Source organism: Leucopleurus acutus (assembly GCF_964270905.1).
Source record: "Leucopleurus acutus genome assembly, chromosome: 13".
Classification (NCBI taxonomy): Eukaryota; Metazoa; Chordata; class Mammalia; order Artiodactyla; family Delphinidae; genus Leucopleurus; species Leucopleurus acutus.
In genome coordinates, this window is record NC_139155.1 from 663,730 (window position 1) to 683,976 (window position 20,247).

Genomic DNA, 20,247 nt, shown 5'->3' on the forward strand with positions numbered 1-20,247 from the left:
TTCCCCTCACCCGTCCCCTAATCCTAACCCGTATGCTCACACTAACCCGCGTCCTCACACGTACGCTCCCCCTAAACCGTTGTCGTACCCTCACCTGGACCCTAAACCGTCCCTGTCCCCTAACCCTAACCCTAGCCCGAACCCTAACCCTAACCCTTCCCCGAAGCCTTCCCCTCACCCGTCCCCTAATCCTAACCCGTACGCTCACACTAACCCACGCCCTCACACGTACGCTCCCCCTAAACCGTTGTCATACCCTCACCTGGACCCTAAACCGTCCCCGTCCCCTAACCCTAACCCTAGCCCAAACCCTAACCCTAACCCTTCCCCGAAGCCTTCCCCTCACCCGTCCCCTAATCCTAACCCGTACGCTCACACTAACCCGCGCCCTCACACGTACGCTCCCCCTAAACCGTTGTCGTACCCTCACCTGGACCCTAAACCGTCCCCGTCCCCTAACCCTAACCCTAGCCCGAACCCTAACCCTAACCCTTCCCCGAAGCCTTCCCCTAACCCGTTCCCTAATACTAACCCGTACGCTCACACTAACCCGCGCCCTCACACGTGCGCTCCGCCTAAACCGTTGTCGTACACTCACCTGGACCCTAAACCGTCCCCGTCCCCTAACCCTAACCCTAGCCCGAACCCTAACCCTAACCCTTCCCCGAAGCCTTCCCCTCACCCGTCCCCTAATCCTAACCCGTACTCTCACACTAACCCGCGCCCTCACACGTATGCTCCCCCTAAACCGTTGTCGTACTCTCACCTGGACCCTAAACCGTCCCCGTCCCCTAACCCTAACCCTAGCCCGAACCCTAACCCTAACCCTTCCCCAAAGCCTTCCCCTCACCCGTACGCTCACACTAACCCGAGCCCTCACACGTACGCTCCCCCTAAACCGTTGTCGTACCCTCACCTGGACCCTAAACCGTCCCCGTCCCCTAACCCTAACCCTAGCCCGAACCCTAACCCTAACCCTTCCCCAAAGCCTTCCCCTCACCCGTCCCCTAATACTAACCCGTACGCTCACACTAACCCACGCCCTCACACATACGCTCCGCCTAAACCGTTGTCGTACCCTCACCTGGACCCTAAACCGTCCCCGTCCCCTAACCCTAACCCTAGCCCGAACTCTAACACTAACGCTTCCCCGAAGCCTTCCCCTCAACCGTCCCCTAATCCTAACCCGTACGCTCACACTAACCCGCGCCCTCACACGTACGCTCCCCCTAAACCGTTGTCGTACCCTCAACTGGACCCTAAACCGTCCCCGTCCCCTAACCCTAACCCTAGCCCGAACCCTAACCCTAACCCTTCCCCGAAGCCTTCCCCTCACCCGTCCCCTAATCCTAACCCGTATGCTCACACTAACCCGCGCCCTCACACGTACGCTCCCCCTAAACCGTTGTCGTACCCTCACCTGGACCCTAAACCGTCCCCGTCCCCTAACCCTAACCCTAGCCCGAACCCTAACCCTAACCCTTCCCCAAAGCCTTCCCCTCACCCGTCCCCTAATACTAACCCGTACGCTCACACTGACCCGCGCCCTCACACGTGCGCTCCGCCTAAACCGTTGCCGTACCCTCACCTGGACCCTAAAGCGTCCCCATATCCTAAACCTAACCCTAGCCCGAACCCTAACCCTAACCCTTCCCCGAAGCCTTCCCCTCACCCGTCCCCTAATCCTAACCCGTACTCTCACACTAACCCACGCCCTCACACGTACGCTCCCCCTAAACCGTTGTCGTACCCTCACCTGGACCCTAAACCGTCCCCGTCCCCTAACCCTAACCCTAGCCCGAACCCTAACCCTAACCGTTCCCCGAAGCCTTCCCCTCACCCGTCCCCTAATCCTAACCCGTACGCTCACACTAACCCGCGCCCTCACACGTACGTTCCCCCTAAACCGTTGTCGTACCCTCACCTGGACCCTAAACCGTCCCCGTCACCTAACCCTAACCCTAACCCTAGCCCGAACCCTAACTCTAACCCTTCCCCAAAGCCTTCCCCTCACCCGTCCCCTAATCCTAACCCGTACGCTCACACTAACCCGCAACCTCACACGTGCGCTCCGCTGAAACCGTTGTCGTACCCTCACCTGGACCCTAAACCGTCCCTGTCCCCTAACCCTAATCCTAGCCCGAACCCTAACCCTAACCGTTCCCCGAAGCCTTCCCCTCACCCGTCCCCTAATCCTAACCCGTACGCTCACACTAACCCACGCCCTCACACGTACGCTCCCCCTAAACCGTTGTCGTACCCTCACCTGGACCCTAAACCGTCCCCGTCCCCTAACCCTAACCCTAGCCCGAACCCTAACCCTAAGCCTTCCCCGAAGCCTTCCCCTCACCCGTCCCCTAATCCTAAACTGTACGCTCACACTAACCCGCGCCCTCACACGTACGCTCCCCCTAAACCGTTGTCGTACCCTCACCTGGACCCTAAACCTTCCCCGTCCCCTAACCCTAACCCTAGCCCGAACCCTAACCCTAACACTTCCCCGAAGCCTTCCCCTCACCCGTCCCCTAATCCTAAACCGTATGCTCACACTAACCCGCGCCCTCACACGTACGCTCCCCCTAAACCGTTGTCGTACCCTCACCTGGACCCTAAACCGTCCCCGTCCCCTAACCCTAACCCTAGCCCGAACCCTAACACTAACACTTCCCCGAAGCCTTCCCCTCACCCGTCCCCTAATCCTAACCCGTACGCTCACACTAACCCGCGCCCTCACACATACGCTCCCCCTAAACCGTTGTCGTACCCTCACCTGGACCCTAAACCGTCCCCGTCCCCTAACCCTAACCCTAGCCCGAACCCTAACCCTAAACCTTCCCCGAAGCCTTCCCCTCACCCGTCCCCTAATCCTAACCCGTACGCTCACACTAACCCGCGCCCTCACACGTACGCTCCCCCTAAACCGTTGTACCCTCACCTGGACCCTAAACCGTCCCCGTCCCCTAACCCTAACCCTAGCCCGAACCCTAACCCTAACACTTCCCCGAAGCCTTCCCCTCACCCGTCCCCTAATCCTAACCCGTACGCTCACACTAACCCGCGCCCTCACACGTGCTCTCCGCCTAAACCGTTGTCGTACCCTCACCTGGACCCTAAACCGTCCCCGTCCCCTAACCCTAACCCTAGCCCGAACCCTAACCCTAACACTTCCCCGAAGCCTTCCCCTCACCCGTCCCCTAATCCTAACCCGTACGCTCACACTAACCCGCGCCCTCACACGTACGCTCCCCCTAAACCGTTGTCGTACCCTCACCAGGACCCTAAACCGTCCCCGTCCCCTAACCCTAACCCTAGCCCGAACCCTAACCCTAACCCTTCCCCGAAGCCTTCCCCTCACCCGTCCCCTAATGCTAACACGTACGCTCACACTAACCCGCGCCCTCACACGTACGCTCCCCCTAAACCGTTGTCGTACCCTCACCTGGACCCTAAACCGTCCCCGTCCCCTAACCCTAACCCTAGCCCGAACCCTAACCCTAACTCTTCCCCGAAGCCTTCCCCTCACCCGTCCCCTAATCCTAACCCGTACGCTCACACTAACCCGCGCCCTCACACGTGCGCTCCGCCTAAACCGTTGTCGTACCCTCACCTGGACCCTAAACCGTCCCCGTCCCCTAACCCTAACCCTAGCCCGAACCCTAACCCTAAACCTTCCCCGAAGCCTTCCCCTCACCCGTCCCCTAATCCTAACCCGTACGCTCACACTAACCCGCGCCCTCACACGTACGCTCCCCCTAAATCGTTGTCGTACCCTCACCTGGACCCTAAACCGTCCCCGTCCCCTAAACCTAACCCTAGCCCGAACACTAACCCTAACCCTTCCCCGAAGCCTTCCCCTCACCCGTCCCCTAATCCTAACCCGTACGCTCACACTAACCCGCGCCCTCACACGTACGCTCCCCCTAAACCGTTGTCGTACCCTCACCTGGACCCTAAACCGTCCCCGTCCCCTAACCCTAACCCTAGCCCGAACCCTAACCCTAACCCTTCCCCGAAGCCTTCCCCTCACCCGTCCCCTAATCCTAACCCGTACGCTCACACTAACCCGCGCCCTCACACGTGCGCTCTCCCTAAACCGTTGTAGTACCCTCACCTGGACCCTAAACCGTCCCCTTCCCTAACCCTAACCCTAGCCCGAACCCTAAACCTAACCCTTCCCCAAAGCCTTCCCCTCACCCGTCCCCTAATGCTAACCCGTACGCTCACACTAACCCGCGCCCTCACACGTACGCTCCTTCTAAACCGTTGTCGTACCCTCACCTGGACCCGAAACCGTCCCCATCCCCTAACCCTAACCCTAGCCCGAACCCTAACCCTAACCCTTCCCCGAAGCCTTCCCCTCACCCGTCCCCTAATCCTAACCCGTACGCTCAAACTAACCCGCGCCCTCACATGTACGCTCCCCCTAAACCGTTGTCGTAACCTCACCTGGGCCCTAAACCGTCCCCGTCCCCTAACCCTAACCCTAGCCCAAACCCTAACCCTAACCCTTCCCCGAAGCCTTCCCCTCACCCGTCCCCTAATCCTAACCCGTACGCTCACACTAACCCGCGCCCTCACACGTATGCTCCCCCTAAACCGTTGTCGTACCCTCACCTGGACCCTAAACCGTCCCCGTCCCCTAACCCTAACCCTAGCCCGAACCCTAACCCTAACCCTTCCCCAAAGCCTTCCCCTCACCCGTCCCCTAATCCTAACCCGTACGCTCACACTAACCTGCGCCCTCACACGTACGCTCCCCCTAAACCGTTGTCGTACCCTCACCTGGACCCTAAACCGTCCCCGTCCCCTAACCCTAACCCTAGCCCGAACCCTAACCCTAACCCTTCCCCGAAGCCTTCCCCTCACCCGTCCCCTAATCCTAACCCGTACGCTCACACTAACCCGCGCCCTCACAAGTACGCTCCGCCTAAACCGTAGTCATACCCTCACCTGGACCCTAAACCGTCCCCGTCCCCTAACTCTAACCCTAGCCCGAACCCTAACCCTAAATCTTCCCCGAAGCCTTCCCCTCACCCGTCCCCTAATCCTAACCCGTACGCTCACACTAACCCGCGCCCTCACTCGTACGCTCCCCCTAAACCGTTGTCGTACCCTCACCTGGACCCTAAACCGTCCCCGTCCCCTAACCCTAACCCTAGCCCGAACCCTAAACCTAACCCTTCCCCGAACCCTTCCCCTCACCCGTTCCCTAATACTAACCCGTACCCTCACACTAACCCGCGCCCTCACACGTGCGCTCCGCCTAAACCGTTGTCGTACCCTCACCTGGACCCTAAACCGTCCCCGTCCCCTAACACTAACCCTAGCCCGAACCCTAACCCTAACCCTTCCCCGAAGCCTTCCCCTCACCCGTCCCCTAACCCTAACCCTAACCGTTCCCCGAAGCCTTCCCCTCACCCGTCCCCTAATGCTAACCCGTACGCTCACACTAACCCGCGCCCTCACACGTACGCTCCTTCTAAACCGTTGTCGTACCCTCACCTGGACCCGAAACCGTCCCCATCCCCTAACCCTAACCCTAGCCCGAACCCTAACCCTAACCCTTCCCCGAAGCCTTCCCCTCACCCGTCCCCTAATCCTAACCCGTACGCTCACACTAACCCGCGCCCTCACACGTACGCTCCCCCTAAATCGTTGTCGTACCCTCACCTGGACCCTAAACCGTCCCCGTCCCCTAAACCTAACCCTAGCCCGAACACTAACCCTAACCCTTCCCCGAAGCCTTCCCCTCACCCGTCCCCTAATCCTAACCCGTACGCTCACACTAACCCGCGCCCTCACACGTACGCTCCCCCTAAACCGTTGTCGTACCCTCACCTGGACCCTAAACCGTCCCCGTCCCCTAACCCTAACCCTAGCCCGAACCCTAACCCTAACCCTTCCCCGAAGCCTTCCCCTCACCCGTCCCCTAATCCTAACCCGTACGCTCACACTAACCCGCGCCCTCACACGTGCGCTCTCCCTAAACCGTTGTAGTACCCTCACCTGGACCCTAAACCGTCCCCTTCCCTAACCCTAACCCTAGCCCGAACCCTAAACCTAACCCTTCCCCAAAGCCTTCCCCTCACCCGTCCCCTAATGCTAACCCGTACGCTCACACTAACCCGCGCCCTCACACGTACGCTCCTTCTAAACCGTTGTCGTACCCTCACCTGGACCCGAAACCGTCCCCATCCCCTAACCCTAACCCTAGCCCGAATCCTAACCCTAACCCTTCCCCGAAGCCTTCCCCTCACCCGTCCCCTAATCCTAACCCGTACGCTCAAACTAACCCGCGCCCTCACATGTACGCTCCCCCTAAACCGTTGTCGTAACCTCACCTGGGCCCTAAACCGTCCCCGTCCCCTAACCCTAACCCTAGCCCAAACCCTAACCCTAACCCTTCCCCGAAGCCTTCCCCTCACCCGTCCCCTAATCCTAACCCGTACGCTCACACTAACCCGCGCCCTCACACGTATGCTCCCCCTAAACCGTTGTCGTACCCTCACCTGGACCCTAAACCGTCCCCGTCCCCTAACCCTAACCCTAGCCCGAACCCTAACCCTAACCCTTCCCCAAAGCCTTCCCCTCACCCGTCCCCTAATCCTAACCCGTACGCTCACACTAACCTGCGCCCTCACACGTACGCTCCCCCTAAACCGTTGTCGTACCCTCACCTGGACCCTAAACCGTCCCCGTCCCCTAACCCTAACCCTAGCCCGAACCCTAACCCTAACCCTTCCCCGAAGCCTTCCCCTCACCCGTCCCCTAATCCTAACCCGTACGCTCACACTAACCCGCGCCCTCACAAGTACGCTCCGCCTAAACCGTAGTCATACCCTCACCTGGACCCTAAACCGTCCCCGTCCCCTAACTCTAACCCTAGCCCGAACCCTAACCCTAAATCTTCCCCGAAGCCTTCCCCTCACCCGTCCCCTAATCCTAACCCGTACGCTCACACTAACCCGCGCCCTCACTCGTACGCTCCCCCTAAACCGTTGTCGTACCCTCACCTGGACCCTAAACCGTCCCCGTCCCCTAACCCTAACCCTAGCCCGAACCCTAAACCTAACCCTTCCCCGAACCCTTCCCCTCACCCGTTCCCTAATACTAACCCGTACCCTCACACTAACCCGCGCCCTCACACGTGCGCTCCGCCTAAACCGTTGTCGTACCCTCACCTGGACCCTAAACCGTCCCCGTCCCCTAACACTAACCCTAGCCCGAACCCTAACCCTAACCCTTCCCCGAAGCCTTCCCCTCACCCGTCCCCTAACCCTAACCCTAACCGTTCCCCGAAGCCTTCCCCTCACCCGTCCCCTAATCCTAACCCGTACGCTCACACTAACCCGCGCCCTCACACGTACGTTCCCCCTAAACCGTTGTCGTACCCTCACCTGGACCCTAAACCGTCCCCGTCACCTAACCCTAACCCTAACCCTAGCCCGAACCCTAACCCTAACCCTTCCCCAAAGCCTGCCCCTCACCCGTCCCCTAATCCTAACCCGTACGCTCACACTAACCCGCAACCTCACACGTGCGCTCCGCTGAAACCGTTGTCGTACCCTCACCTGGACCCTAAACCGTCCCTGTCCCCTAACCCTAACCCTAGCCCGAACCCTAACCCTAACCGTTCCCCGAAGCCTTCCCCTCACCCGTCCCCTAATCCTAACCCGTACGCTCACACTAACCCGCGCCCTCACACGTACGCTCCCCCTAAACCGTTGTCGTACCCTCACCTGGACCCTAAACCGTCCCCGTCCCCTAACCCTAACCCTAGCCCGAACCCTAACCCTAAGCCTTCCCCGAAGCCTTCCCCTCACCCGTCCCCTAATCCTAAACTGTACGCTCACATTAACCCGCGCCCTCACACGTACGCTCCCCCTAAACCGTTGTCGTACCCTCACCTGGACCCTAAACCTTCCCCGTCCCCTAACCCTAACCCTAGACCGAACCCTAACCCTAACCCTTCCCCGAAGCCTTCGCCTCACCCGTCCCCTAATCCTAAACCGTATGCTCACACTAACCCGCGCCCTCACACGTACGCTCCCCCTAAACCGTTGTCGTACCCTCACCTGGACCCTAAACCGTCCCCGTCCCCTAAACCTAACCCTACCCCGAACCCTAACCCTAACCCTTCCCCGAAGCCTGCCCCTCACCCGTCCCCTAATCCTAACCCGTACGCTCACACTAACCCGCGCCCTCACACATACGCTCCCCCTAAACCGTTGTCGTACCCTCACCTGGACCCTAAACCGTCCCCGTCCCCTAACCCTAACCCTAGCCCGAACCCTAACCCTAACCCTTCCCCGAAGCCTTCCCCTCACCCGTCCCCTAATCCTAACCCGTACGCTCACACTAACCCGCGCCCTCACACGTACGCTCCCCCTAAACCGTTGTACCCTCACCTGGACCCTAAACCGTCCCCGTCCCCTAACCCTAACCCTAGCCCGAACCCTAACCCTAACACTTCCCCGAAGCCTTCCCCTCACCCGTCCCCTAATCCTAACCCGTACGCTCACACTAACCCGCGCCCTCACACGTGCTCTCCGCCTAAACCGTTGTCGTACCCTCACCTGGACCCTAAACCGTCCCCGTCCCCTAACCCTAACCCTAGCCCGAACCCTAACCCTAACCCTTCCCCGAAGCCTTCCACTCACCCGTCCCCTAATCCTAACCCGTACGCTCACACTAACCCGCGCCCTCACACGTACGCTCCCCCTAAACCGTTGTCGTACCCTCACCAGGACCCTAAACCGTCCCCGTCCCCTAACCCTAACCCTAGCCCGAACCCTAACCCTAACCCTTCCCCGAAGCCTTCCCCTCACCCGTCCCCTAATGCTAACACGTACGCTCACACTAACCCGCGCCCTCACACGTACGCTCCCCCTAAAGCGTTGTCGTACCCTCACCTGGACCCTAAACCGTCCCCGTCCCCTAACCCTAACGCTAGCCCGAACCCTAACCCTAACTCTTCCCCGAAGCCTTCCCCTCACCCGTCCCCTAATCCTAACCCGTACGCTCACACTAACCCGCGCCCTCACACGTGCGCTCCGCCTAAACCGTTGTCGTACCCTCACCTGGACCCTAAACCGTCCCCGTCCCCTAACCCTAACCCTACCCGAACCCTAACCCTAAACCTTCCCCGAAGCCTTCCCCTCACCCGTCCCCTAATCCTAACCCGTACGCTCACACTAACCCGCGCCCTCACACGTACGCTCCCCCTAAACCGTTGTACCCTCACCTGGACCCTAAACCGTCCCCGTCCCCTAACCCTAACCCTAGCCCGAACCCTAACCCTAACACTTCCCCGAAGCCTTCCCCTCACCCGTCCCCTAATCCTAACCCGTACGCTCACACTAACCCGCGCCCTCACACGTGCTCTCCGCCTAAACCGTTGTCGTACCCTCACCTGGACCCTAAACCGTCCCCGTCCCCTAACCCTAACCCTAGCCCGAACCCTAACCCTAACACTTCCCCGAAGCCTTCCCCTCACCCGTCCCCTAATCCTAACCCGTACGCTCACACTAACCCGCGCCCTCACACGTACGCTCCCCCTAAACCGTTGTCGTACCCTCACCAGGACCCTAAACCGTCCCCGTCCCCTAACCCTAACCCTAGCCCGAACCCTAACCCTAACCCTTCCCCGAAGCCTTCCCCTCACCCGTCCCCTACTGCTAACACGTACGCTCACACTAACCCGCGCCCTCACACGTACGCTTCCCCTAAACCGTTGTCGTACCCTCACCTGGACCCTAAACCGTCCCCGTCCCCTAACCCTAACCCTAGCGCGAACCCTAACCCTAACTCTTCCCCGAAGCCTTCCCCTCACCCGTCCCCTAATCCTAACCCGTACGCTCACACTAACCCGCGCCCTCACACGTGCGCTCCGCCTAAACCGTTGTCGTACCCTCACCTGGACCCTAAACCGTCCCCGTCCCCTAACCCTAACCCTAGCCCGAACCCTAACCCTAAACCTTCCCCGAAGCCTTCCCCTCACCCGTCCCCTAATCCTAACCCGTACGCTCACACTAACCCGCGCCCTCACACGTACGCTCCCCCTAAATCGTTGTCGTACCCTCACCTGGACCCTAAACCGTCCCCGTCCCCTAAACCTAACCCTAGCCCGAACACTAACCCTAACCCTTCCCCGAAGCCTTCCCCTCACCCGTCCCCTAATCCTAACCCGTACGCTCACACTAACCCGCGCCCTCACACGTACGCTCCCCCTAAACCGTTGTCGTACCCTCACCTGGACCCTAAACCATCCCCGTCCCCTAACCCTAACCCTAGCCCGAACCCTAACCCTAACCCTTCCCCGAAGCCTTCCCCTCACCCGTCCCCTAATCCTAACCCGTACGCTCACACTAACCCGCGCCCTCACACGTGCGCTCCCCCTAAACCGTTGTAGTACCCTCACCTGGACCCTAAACCGTCCCCTTCCCTAACCCTAACCCTAGCCCGAACCCTAAACCTAACCCTTCCCCAAAGCCTTCCCCTCACCCGTCCCCTAATGCTAACCCGTACGCTCACACTAACCCGCGCCCTCACACGTACGCTCCTTCTAAACCGTTGTCGTACCCTCACCTGGACCCGAAACCGTCCCCATCCCCTAACCCTAACCCTAGCCCGAACCCTAACCCTAACCCTTCCCCGAAGCCTTCCCCTCACCCGTCCCCTAATCCTAACCCGTACGCTCAAACTAACCCGCGCCCTCACATGTACGCTCCCCCTAAACCGTTGTCGTAACCTCACCTGGGCCCTAAACCGTCCCCGTCCCCTAACCCTAACCCTAGCCCGAACCCTAACCCTAACCCTTCCCCGAAGCCTTCCCCTCACCCGTCCCCTAATCCTAACCCGTACGCTCACACTAACCCGCGCCCTCACACGTATGCTCCCCCTAAACCGTTGTCGTACCCTCACCTGGAACCTAAACCGTCCCCGTCCCCTAACCCTAACCCTAGCCCGAACCCTAACCCTAACCCTTCCCCAAAGCCTTCCCCTCACCCGTCCCCTAATCCTAACCCGTACGCTCACACTAACCTGCGCCCTCACACGTACGCTCCCCCTAAACCGTTGTCGTACCCTCACCTGGACCCTAAACCGTCCCCGTCCCCTAACCCTAACCCTAGCCCGAACCCTAACCCTAACCCTTCCCCGAAGCCTTCCCCTCACCCGTCCCCTAATCCTAACCCGTACGCTCACACTAACCCGCGCCCTCACAAGTACGCTCCGCCTAAACCGTAGTCATACCCTCACCTGGACCCTAAACCGTCCCCGTCCCCTAACTCTAACCCTAGCCCGAACCCTAACCCTAAATCTTCCCCGAATCCTTCCCCTCACCCGTCCCCTAATCCTAACCCGTACGCTCACACTAACCCGCGCCCTCACTCGTACGCTCCCCCTAAACCGTTGTCGTACCCTCACCTGGACCCTAAACCGTCCCCGTCCCCTAACCCTAACCCTAGCCCGAACCCTAAACCTAACCCTTCCCCGAACCCTTCCCCTCACCCGTTCCCTAATACTAACCCGTACCCTCACACTAACCCGCGCCCTCACACGTGCGCTCCGCCTAAACCGTTGTCGTACCCTCACCTGGACCCTAAACCGTCCCCGTCCCCTAACACTAACCCTAGCCCGAACCCTAAACCTAACCCTTCCCCGAAGCCTTCCCCTCACCCGTCCCCTAATCCTAACCCGTACTCTCACACTAACCCCCGCCCTCACACGTACGCTCCCCCTAAACCGTTGTCGTACCCTCACCTGGACCCTAAACCGTCCCCGTCCCCTAACCCTAACCCTAGCCCGAACCCTAACCCTAACCCTTCCCCGAAGCCTCCCCTCACCCGTCCCCTAATCCTAACCCGTACGCTCACACTAACCCGAGCCCTCACACGTACGCTCCCCCTAAACTGTTGTCGTACCCTCACCTGGACCCTAAACCGTCCCCGTCCCCTAACCCTAACCCTAGCCCGAACCCTAACCCTAACACTTCCCCGAAGCCTTCCCCTCACCCGTCCCCTAATGCTAACCCGTACGCTCACACTAACCCGCGCCCTCACACGTACGCTCCCCCTAAACTGTTGTCGTACCCTCACCTGGACCCTAAACCGTCCCCGTCCCCTAACCCTAACCCTAGCCCGAACCCTAACCCTAACCCTTCCCCGAAGCCTTCCCCTCACCCGTCCCCTAATGCTAACCCGTACGCTCACACTAACCCGCGCCCTCACACGTACGCTCCCCCTAAACCGTTGTCGTACCCTCACCTGGACCCTAAACCGTCCCCGTCCCCTAACCCTAACCCTAGCCCGAACCCTAACCCTAACCCTTCCCCGAAGCCTTCCCCTCACCCGTCCCCTAATCCTAACCCGTACGCTCACACTAACCCGCGCCCTCACACGTACGCTCCCCCTAAACCGTTGTCGTACCCTCACCTGGACCCTAAACCGTCCCCGTCCCCTAACCCTAACCCTAGCCCGAACCCTAACCCTAACCCTTCCCCGAAGCCTTCCCCTCACCCGTCCCCTAATCCTAACCCGTACACTCAGACTAACCCGCGCCCTCACACGTGCGCTCCGCCTAAACCGTTGTCGTACCCTCACCTGGACCCTACACCGTCCCCGTCCCCTAACCCTAACCCTAGCCCTAACCCTAACCCTAACCCTTCCCCGAAGCCTTCCCCTCACCCGTCCCCTAATCCTAACCCGTACGCTCACAGTAACCCGCACCCTCACACGTACGCTCCCCCTAAACCGTTGTCGTACCCTCACCTGGACCCTAAACCGTCCCCGTCCCCTAACCCTAACCCTAGCCCGAACCCTAACCCTAACCCTTCCCCGATGCCTTCCCCTCACCCGTCCCCTAATCCTAACCCGTACCCTCACACTAACCCGCGCCCTCACACGTGCGCTCCGCCTAAACCGTTGTCGTACCCTCACCTGGACCCTAAACCGTCCCCGTCCCCTAACACTAACCCTAGCCCGAACCCTAACCCTAACCCTTCCCCGAAGCCTTCCCCTCACCCGTCCCCTAATCCTAACCCGTACTCTCACACTAACCCGCGCCCTCACACGTACGCTCCCCCTAAACCGTTGTCGTACCCTCACCTGGACCCTAAACCGTCCCCGTCCCCTAACCCTAACCCTAGCCCGAACCCTAACCCTAACCCTTCCCCGAAGCCTTCCCCTCACCCGTCCCCTAATCCTAACCCGTACGCTCACACTAACCCGAGCCCTCACACGTACGCTCCCCCTAAACTGTTGTCGTACCCTCACCTGGACCCTAAACCGTCCCCGTCCCCTAACCCTAACCCTAGCCCGAACCCTAACCCTAACACTTCCCCGAAGCCTTCCCCTCACCCGTCCCCTAATGCTAACCCGTACGCTCACACTAACCCGCGCCCTCACACGTACGCTCCCCCTAAACCGTTGTCGTACCCTCACCTGGACCCTAAACCGTCCCCGTCCCCTAACCCTAACCCTAGCCCGAACCCTAACCCTAACCCTTCCCCGAAGCCTTCCCCTCACCCGTCCCCTAATCCTAACCCGTACGCTCACACTAACCCGCGCCCTCACACGTACGCTCCCCCTAAACCGTTGTCGTACCCTCACCTGGACCCTAAACCGTCCCCGTCCCCTAACCCTAACCCTAGCCCGAACCCTAACCCTAACCCTTCCCCGAAGCCTTCCCCTCACCCGTCCCCTAATCCTAACCCGTACACTCAGACTAACCCGCGCCCTCACACGTGCGCTCCGCCTAAACCGTTGTCGTACCCTCACCTGGACCCTACACCGTCCCTGTCCCCTAACCCTAACCCTAGCCCGAACCCTAACCCTAACCCTTCCCCGAAGCCTTCCCCTCACCCGTCCCCTAATCCTAACCCGTACGCTCACAGTAACCCGCACCCTCACACGTACGCTCCCCCTAAACCGTTGTCGTACCCTCACCTGGACCCTAAACCGTCCCCGTCCCCTAACCCTAACCCTAGCCCGAACCCTAACCCTAACCCTTCCCCGAAGCCTTCCCCTCACCCGTCCCCTAATCCTAACCCGTACGCTCACATTAACCCGCGCCCTCACACGTGCGCTCCCCCTAAACCGTTGTCGTACCCTCACCTGGACCCTAAACCGTCCCCTTCCCTAACCCTAACCCTAGCCCGAACCCTAAACCTAACCCTTCCCCAAAGCCTTCCCCTCACCCGTCCCCTAATGCTAACCCGTACGCTCACACTGACCCGCGCCCTCACACGTGCGCTCCGCCTAAACCGTTGCCGTACCCTCACCTGGACCCTAAAGCGTCCCCATACCCTAAACCTAACCCTAGCCCGAACCCTAACCCTAACCCTTCCCCGAAGCCTTCCCCTCACCCGTCCCCTAATCCTAACCCGTACTCTCACACTAACCCACGCCCTCACACGTACGCTCCCCCTAAACCGTTGTCGTACCCTCACCTGGACCCTAAACCGTCCCCGTCCCCTAACCCTAACCCTAACCGTTCCCCGAAGCCTTCCCCTCACCCGTCCCCTAATCCTAACCCGTACGCTCACACTAACCCGCGCCCTCACACGTACGTTCCCCCTAAACCGTTGTCGTACCCTCACCTGGACCCTAAACCGTCCCCGGCACCTAACCCTAACCCTAACCCTAGCCCGAACCCTAACCCTAACCCTTCCCCAAAGCCTGCCCCTCACCCGTCCCCTAATCCTAACCCGTACGCTCACACTAACCCGCAACCTCACACGTGCGCTCCGCTGAAACCGTTGTCGTACCCTCACCTGGACCCTAAACCGTCCCTGTCCCCTAACCCTAACCCTAGCCCGAACCCTAACCCTAACCGTTCCCCGAAGCCTTCCCCTCACCCGTCCCCTAATCCTAACCCGTACGCCCACACTAACCCGCGCCCTCACACGTACGCTCCCCCTAAACCGTTGTCGTACCCTCACCTGGACCCTAAACCGTCCCCGTCCCCTAACCCTAACCCTAGCCCGAACCCTAACCCTAAGCCTTCCCCGAAGCCTTCCCCTCACCCGTCCCCTAATCCTAAACTGTACGCTCACACTAACCCGCGCCCTCACACGTACGCTCCCCCTAAACCGTTGTCGTACCCTCACCTGGACCCTAAACCTTCCCCGTCCCCTAACCCTAACCCTAGACCGAACCCTAACCCTAACCCTTCCCCGAAGCCTTCGCCTCACCCGTCCCCTAATCCTAAACCGTATGCTCACACTAACCCGCGCCCTCACACGTACGCTCCCCCTAAACCGTTGTCGTACCCTCACCTGGACCCTAAACCGTCCCCGTCCCCTAAACCTAACCCTACCCCGAACCCTAACCCTAACCCTTCCCCGAAGCCTGCCCCTCACCCGTCCCCTAATCCTAACCCGTACGCTCACACTAACCCGCGCCCTCACACATACGCTCCCCCTAAACCGTTGTCGTACCCTCACCTGGACCCTAAACCGTCCCCGTCCCCTAACCCTAACCCTAGCCCGAACCCTAACCCTAACCCTTCCCCGAAGCCTTCCCCTCACCCGTCCCCTAATCCTAACCCGTACGCTCACACTAACCCGCGCCCTCACACGTACGCTCCCCCTAAACCGTTGTACCCTCACCTGGACCCTAAACCGTCCCCGTCCCCTAACCCTAACCCTAGCCCGAACCCTAACCCTAACACTTCCCCGAAGCCTTCCCCTCACCCGTCCCCTAATCCTAACCCGTACGCTCACACTAACCCGCGCCCTCACACGTGCTCTCCGCCTAAACCGTTGTCGTACCCTCACCTGGACCCTAAACCGTCCCCGTCCCCTAACCCTAACCCTAGCCCGAACCCTAACCCTAACCCTTCCCCGAAGCCTTCCACTCACCCGTCCCCTAATCCTAACCCGTACGCTCACACTAACCCGCGCCCTCACACGTACGCTCCCCCTAAACCGTTGTCGTACCCTCACCAGGACCCTAAACCGTCCCCGTCCCCTAACCCTAACCCTAGCCCGAACCCTAACCCTAACCCTTCCCCGAAGCCTTCCCCTCACCCGTCCCCTAATGCTAACACGTACGCTCACACTAACCCGCGCCCTCACACGTACGCTCCCCCTAAAGCGTTGTCGTACCCTCACCTGGACCCTAAACCGTCCCCGTCCCCTAACCCTAACCCTACCCGAACCCTAACCCTAAACCTTCCCCGAAGCCTTCCCCTCACCCGTCCCCTAATCCTAACCCGTACGCTCACACTAACCCGCGCCCTCACACGTACGCTCCCCCTAAACCGTTGTACCCTCACCTGGACCCTAAACCGTCCCCGTCCCCTAACCCTAACCCTAGCCCGAACCCTAACCCTAACACTTCCCCGAAGCCTTCCCCTCACCCGTCCCCTAATCCTAACCCGTACGCTCACACTAACCCGCGCCCTCACACGTGCTCTCCGCCTAAACCGTTGTCGTACCCTCACCTGGACCCTAAACCGTCCCCGTCCCCTAACCCTAACCCTAGCCCGAACCCTAACCCTAACACTTCCCCGAAGCCTTCCCCTCACCCGTCCCCTAATCCTAACCCGTACGCTCACACTAACCCGCGCCCTCACACGTACGCTCCCCCTAAACCGTTGTCGTACCCTCACCAGGACCCTAAACCGTCCCCGTCCCCTAACCCTAACCCTAGCCCGAACCCTAACCCTAACCCTTCCCCGAAGCCTTCCCCTCACCCGTCCCCTACTGCTAACACGTACGCTCACACTAACCCGCGCCCTCACACGTACGCTCCCCCTAAACCGTTGTCGTACCCTCACCTGGACCCTAAACCGTCCCCGTCCCCTAACCCTAACCCTAGCGCGAACCCTAACCCTAACTCTTCCCCGAAGCCTTCCCCTCACCCGTCCCCTAATCCTAACCCGTACGCTCACACTAACCCGCGCCCTCACACGTGCGCTCCGCCTAAACCGTTGTCGTACCCTCACCTGGACCCTAAACCGTCCCCGTCCCCTAACCCTAACCCTAGCCCGAACCCTAACCCTAAACCTTCCCCGAAGCCTTCCCCTCACCCGTCCCCTAATCCTAACCCGTACGCTCACACTAACCCGCGCCCTCACACGTACGCTCCCCCTAAATCGTTGTCGTACCCTCACCTGGACCCTAAACCGTCCCCGTCCCCTAAACCTAACCCTAGCCCGAACACTAACCCTAACCCTTCCCCGAAGCCTTCCCCTCACCCGTCCCCTAATCCTAACCCGTACGCTCACACTAACCCGCGCCCTCACACGTACGCTCCCCCTAAACCGTTGTCGTACCCTCACCTGGACCCTAAACCATCCCCGTCCCCTAACCCTAACCCTAGCCCGAACCCTAACCCTAACCCTTCCCCGAAGCCTTCCCCTCACCCGTCCCCTAATCCTAACCCGTACGCTCACACTAACCCGCGCCCTCACACGTGCGCTCCCCCTAAACCGTTGTAGTACCCTCACCTGGACCCTAAACCGTCCCCTTCCCTAACCCTAACCCTAGCCCGAACCCTAAACCTAACCCTTCCCCAAAGCCTTATCCTCACCCGTCCCCTAATGCTAACCCGTACGCTCACACTAACCCGCGCCCTCACACGTACGCTCCTTCTAAACCGTTGTCGTACCCTCACCTGGACCCGAAACCGTCCCCATCCCCTAACCCTAACCCTAGCCCGAACCCTAACCCTAACCCTTCCCCGAAGCCTTCCCCTCACCCGTCCCCTAATCCTAACCCGTACGCTCAAACTAACCCGCGCCCTCACATGTACGCTCCCCCTAAACCGTTGTCGTAACCTCACCTGGGCCCTAAACCGTCCCCGTCCCCTAACCCTAACCCTAGCCCGAACCCTAACCCTAACCCTTCCCCGAAGCCTTCCCCTCACCCGTCCCCTAATCCTAACCCGTACGCTCACACTAACCCGCGCCCTCACACGTATGCTCCCCCTAAACCGTTGTCGTACCCTCACCTGGACCCTAAACCGTCCCCGTCCCCTAACCCTAACCCTAGCCCGAACCCTAACCCTAACCCTTCCCCAAAGCCTTCCCCTCACCCGTCCCCTAATCCTAACCCGTACGCTCACACTAACCTGCGCCCTCACACGTACGCTCCCCCTAAACCGTTGTCGTACCCTCACCTGGACCCTAAACCGTCCCCGTCCCCTAACCCTAACCCTAGCCCGAACCCTAACCCTAACCCTTCCCCGAAGCCTTCCCCTCACCCGTCCCCTAATCCTAACCCGTACGCTCACACTAACCCGCGCCCTCACAAGTACGCTCCGCCTAAACCGTAGTCATACCCTCACCTGGACCCTAAACCGTCCCCGTCCCCTAACTCTAACCCTAGCCCGAACCCTAACCCTAAATCTTCCCCGAAGCCTTCCCCTCACCCGTCCCCTAATCCTAACCCGTACGCTCACACTAACCCGCGCCCTCACTCGTACGCTCCCCCTAAACCGTTGTCGTACCCTCACCTGGACCCTAAACCGTCCCCGTCCCCTAACCCTAACCCTAGCCCGAACCCTAAACCTAACCCTTCCCCGAACCCTTCCCCTCACCCGTTCCCTAATACTAACCCGTACCCTCACACTAACCCGCGCCCTCACACGTGCGCTCCGCCTAAACCGTTGTCGTACCCTCACCTGGACCCTAAACCGTCCCCGTCCCCTAACACTAACCCTAGCCCGAACCCTAAACCTAACCCTTCCCCGAAGCCTTCCCCTCACCCGTCCCCTAATCCTAACCCGTACTCTCACACTAACCCGCGCCCTCACACGTACGCTCCCCCTAAACCGTTGTCGTACCCTCACCTGGACCCTAAACCGTCCCCGTCCCCTAACCCTAACCCTAGCCCGAACCCTAACCCTAACCCTTCCCCGAAGCCTCCCCTCACCCGTCCCCTAATCCTAACCCGTACGCTCACACTAACCCGAGCCCTCACACGTACGCTCCCCCTAAACTGTTGTCGTACCCTCACCTGGACCCTAAACCGTCCCCGTCCCCTAACCCTAACCCTAGCCCGAACCCTAACCCTAACACTTCCCCGAAGCCTTCCCCTCACCCGTCCCCTAATGCTAACCCGTACGCTCACACTAACCCGCGCCCTCACACGTACGCTCCCCCTAAACTGTTGTCGTACCCTCACCTGGACCCTAAACCGTCCCCGTCCCCTAACCCTAACCCTAGCCCGAACCCTAACCCTAACCCTTCCCCGAAGCCTTCCCCTCACCCGTCCCCTAATGCTAACCCGTACGCTCACACTAACCCGCGCCCTCACACGTACGCTCCCCCTAAACCGTTGTCGTACCCTCACCTGGACCCTAAACCGTCCCCGTCCCCTAACCCTAACCCTAGCCCGAACCCTAACCCTAACCCTTCCCCGAAGCCTTCCCCTCACCCGTCCCCTAATCCTAACCCGTACGCTCACACTAACCCGCGCCCTCACACGTACGCTCCCCCTAAACCGTTGTCGTACCCTCACCTGGACCCTAAACCGTCCCCGTCCCCTAACCCTAACCCTAGCCCGAACCCTAACCCTAACCCTTCCCCGAAGCCTTCCCCTCACCCGTCCCCTAATCCTAACCCGTACACTCAGACTAACCCGCGCCCTCACACGTGCGCTCCGCCTAAACCGTTGTCGTACCCTCACCTGGACCCTACACCGTCCCCGTCCCCTAACCCTAACCCTAGCCCGAACCCTAACCCTAACCCTTCCCCGAAGCCTTCCCCTCACCCGTCCCCTAATCCTAACCCGTACGCTCACAGTAACCCGCACCCTCACACGTACGCTCCCCCTAAACCGTTGTCGTACCCTCACCTGGACCCTAAACCGTCCCCGTCCCCTAACCCTAACCCTAGCCCGAACCCTAACCCTAACCCTTCCCCGATGCCTTCCCCTCACCCGTCCCCTAATCCTAACCCGTACGCTCACACTAACCCGCGCCCTCACACGTGCGCTCCCCCTAAACCGTTGTCGTACCCTCACCTGGACCCTAAACCGTCCCCTTCCCTAACCCTAACCCTAGCCCGAACCCTAAACCTAACCCTTCCCCAAAGCCTTCCCCTCACCCGTCCCCTAATGCTAACCCGTACGCTCACACTGACCCGCGCCCTCACACGTGCGCTCCGCCTAAACCGTTGCCGTACCCTCACCTGGACCCTAAAGCGTCCCCATACCCTAAACCTAACCCTAGCCCGAACCCTAACCCTAACCCTTCCCCGAAGCCTTCCCCTCACCCGTCCCCTAATCCTAACCCGTAC